The following is a 3,562-nucleotide window of genomic DNA, read 5'->3' as shown; positions in this document are numbered from 1 at the left end:
CTCAGATGATCGTCACCCTAACAGAGATTGAATTTAGTTATTATCACTACCAATATGACTACAATTCCTCTACGAAGGTCCATTTATCGATTCTCATCAATAGAGCGATAAATCTCCAAAATCATCCAAATCTTGGTTAATTGATCAACTCTCTTCAGCAGAATATCAAATAACCAATTGACCTAATTCTTTTCGGTGAGATGATAGAATCTTCCGAATCTTGTTCAAATCACAAGTGATACAATTTGTCACCCTGATGATAAAACACTTAGCCGTTCTCCCAAGCGAGACGCTACAATATTCTTTCCTCATAGCTGTCACGTTAATATCACACCTCTGACAAAATCAACTTATCGATCCTCATCAATAGAACGATAAGTCCTCAAAATTGCCCTGATCACAATATTTCTCCCGTCATGTTAATATCACACCTCTGGCAAAATCAACTTATCGATTCTCATCAATAGAACGATAAGTCCTCAAAATTGCCCTGATCGCAATATTTCTCCTGTCACGTTAATATCACACCTCTGACAAAATCAACTTATCAATTCTCATCAATAGAGCGATAAGTCCTCCAAAATCGCCATGATCGCAATATTCCCCCTGCCAAGTTATAAAGCTATACCTCTGGCATTTATAGACTTCTTTCAGTGTTCCAAGCAAAAATAACACAGGAAGAATTTTACTAGTCAACCCCATCACGGGAAAATAATGAAATATTAGTCCTCAGCAGTTTGAAACTTTCTGGAGATATCTTAAAACGATAATAAGGAGAGTTTTCTGCATCAGAACCATTGTGGAGATCTATTCTAAATCAGGAATACATCTTGAGTATTTCTCGTGATTTGCTGCTTAAAATCAAAACGTGATAAATGCAAGAAACAATGGGGAATCAATATCACTTTTTATTCAAAAACCAAAAGAAAGTGATACAAGACAAACTTGTTCTTGTCAAAAGAACATTACAAGTGCAAAATTCACTCATGCATCAAATCAAAAGAAACAAGTGCATCAAATCAAAAGAAACAAGTTGGGTCCTAACTTCAGTTAGCTCCTCCTCGTGAGTGGTTCACAGTAAGGCTTCAGCCTTTGCCCGGAGTTCTTCCTCACTGGGCGTGATGATAGCCGCTGCTTCATTTCTGGCCTGTTCCAAAGCTCGAGCCTGCGTGTGATATTCCAAAGTGTCAGTAGCATTTTGGGTGCTAAGGATATTGACAACATTTTCTTCGCGGGCAAGTTCAGCCTTTAATCGCAGGACTTCAGCCTCAGCTTCAACAAGTCTATCACGAAGCGAATTCATGGAAGTAGTCGAGCGTTCTAACTCTTCTCGCTTCCGAATATTACGCTCACGAAGCTCCGTGATTTGACGTTCTCTTTCAGCCAAGTCCCGCTCTATTGCCTCCCGGCGAGCCACTTCTGCAATCTGAAGACTGGCCAAAGTGGACATGATCTCTGTCTGAAGCTCTCTACGACCCAGGGCCTCAAAATGTTGTAATCGTTCTTCCAAATGAAGAATAATCTCAGAACAGCGCTCGAACCACAGAGTGTTTCCCACACTTCTGACTCCGTTTAAGTCTGCTTCCAGAAGAGGTCGGAAGGAATTGAAAGTTCCCTGACCACTCACCACATATTCAATCACCTTCTTTGCGAGGCTATTCAAATACACCAAGGAGATTTGAAGTAACTCAGGTGCGCCCGCAAGACTTGAAGATGCTCCCAGAGCCATTGAAATAGGTGCAGGAGATCCAGGCGCTGAAGCTGCAGAAGCAGTAGAAACATTTAATTGTGATGGCTCGAGGTCAAAGCCATCATTGCCCTTGCCTGAGACGTGCTGGGCCTCGCCTCTGTTGGTGTAAGTGAGATCTTCATCAATGCGGTAGGTGAAGCAGCTACAGTGGACGAAGCAGGCAGAGGCTGCTCTTGCACAGGAGCTGACACCTGCACGATCTGATGTTCAGGAGGAGGAGTCACAGTAGTAGCACCGGGCAGTGTTGCCAGTGCTACAAGGGAAGCAGTTGCAGTGGGTAAGCCAGGTAAATGTTGCTCTTGTGGAGGAGCTGATACTTGCGTAGGACCCTGCTCCGAAGTAGTAGCAGCAGTAGTCTTGGTAGGAGGCAAACCTGCAAGAAAAAAGGGTCGGAACACGGAAAGGACATGCGGAAGAATTCGAAGAAAACTAGGCTTACCGGAGATGTGAAAAGGAGTATAGCCAGATGCTTTATCGGATGGGACCTTGGGAGCATCATCAAAAATGGTTATGTCATCCATAGAATTATGCTCTTCGTCCCCCGCGTCATCACCTGGCATGTTGCCAACGTCAGCATCCTCGTCATCATCTCTATTTTCGTCAGCTGCATCACCGAATGAGGAGCCTTCATAATCAACTCGCTCCTCATCATCCTAAGCAGCTGAAGGTTCAGGAAGATCTGTGCCAGCAGCTGGTTTATTCATAAGTCCCGTTGTAGGACTAGGAATTGAATTAGCTTGTGACATTAAGGCTGAAGGAGAAGGGGATGGATTCTCTTCGAGACCCCCTGATTCTAATGCAGGAGACTTAGGAAGGTCCGTCACCGGAGCAGATTCTGCATCCGCAGCCATTAACTCGCCCTCTTCGTCCTCGGGGGGATGATAAGAAGAAGCTTCGCTCGATAAGGCTGGGCCATGAGAACGAAGCCCAATTTTATGTGGCAGGTCTGCAACAGAAGATTCCTGTTGTTCTTCATCTTCAGCAGCTCTGATGGCATCAGCCATCAACTTAGATTTTTGTTGGCCTTTGGAGGGAGGAGAATCAACCAGCAACTTCCGACGGATCTGTTTATCGTATTTGCCAGCTTCATCCGCTGAGAGTTTTCTCTTCCCAGCTGCTCTTGTCGTGGGGGGATCAACCGCTTGTTGCTCTTCCACTGGAATAGGCTCAGGTCTTTGTTCCTCTTCCTGTCCGGCAGGCTGGTTCTCGATAGATAGAAATTCGTTGATCCCTCTCAAACGAGATGTCTTTGACCCTCTTCTCGAAGCATACATATGCCTGATGTCTTTTAGGCAAGATGTATTCAAGTTGTAATTAGGAGTCTGAGAGGCGAAATACCAATTACAGAAGCTTATGGAAGTGTAGGAGTTGGGTGTTTTATGGGGAAGCCTGAAGATGGCTCTGGTACAACCTGCCACAGAATAGTACCAAGCCCTGGCTCCTTCATATAAATTGCCTACAATTGAGAGTTGAGGACGAGGGTTCCCGATGTACAACTGATCATACCCAAATTGACGAGCGAACCTATAAGGTTGGTAGGGCTCGATGAAACAGTTGACGAATACAGAACGAAGGTCATTCCAGGTCCCGTTACACTGACAAAGGGTAGGGGCAATCATATCCAAAGCATTCCAGACTCTTCTATAAAAGAATAAGGCTGAAACACTTTGGAGGGGGTATCTGTAGGCGTATGAAATTACCTATAGGTCCCTTAACATGGTTCATCATGATGGTTCGACAAATCAACGGATGTTCGAGCGACGAGGCGATAAAGCACACTAACAACGGCATATGTTCGCATGTGGAACCAAT

The sequence above is a fragment of the Asparagus officinalis genome, chromosome 7 (genome assembly GCF_001876935.1).
Source record: "Asparagus officinalis chromosome 7, Aspof.V1, whole genome shotgun sequence".
NCBI lineage: Eukaryota > Viridiplantae > Streptophyta > Magnoliopsida > Asparagales > Asparagaceae > Asparagus > Asparagus officinalis.
Note: the sequence above shows the minus strand (reverse complement) of the source record.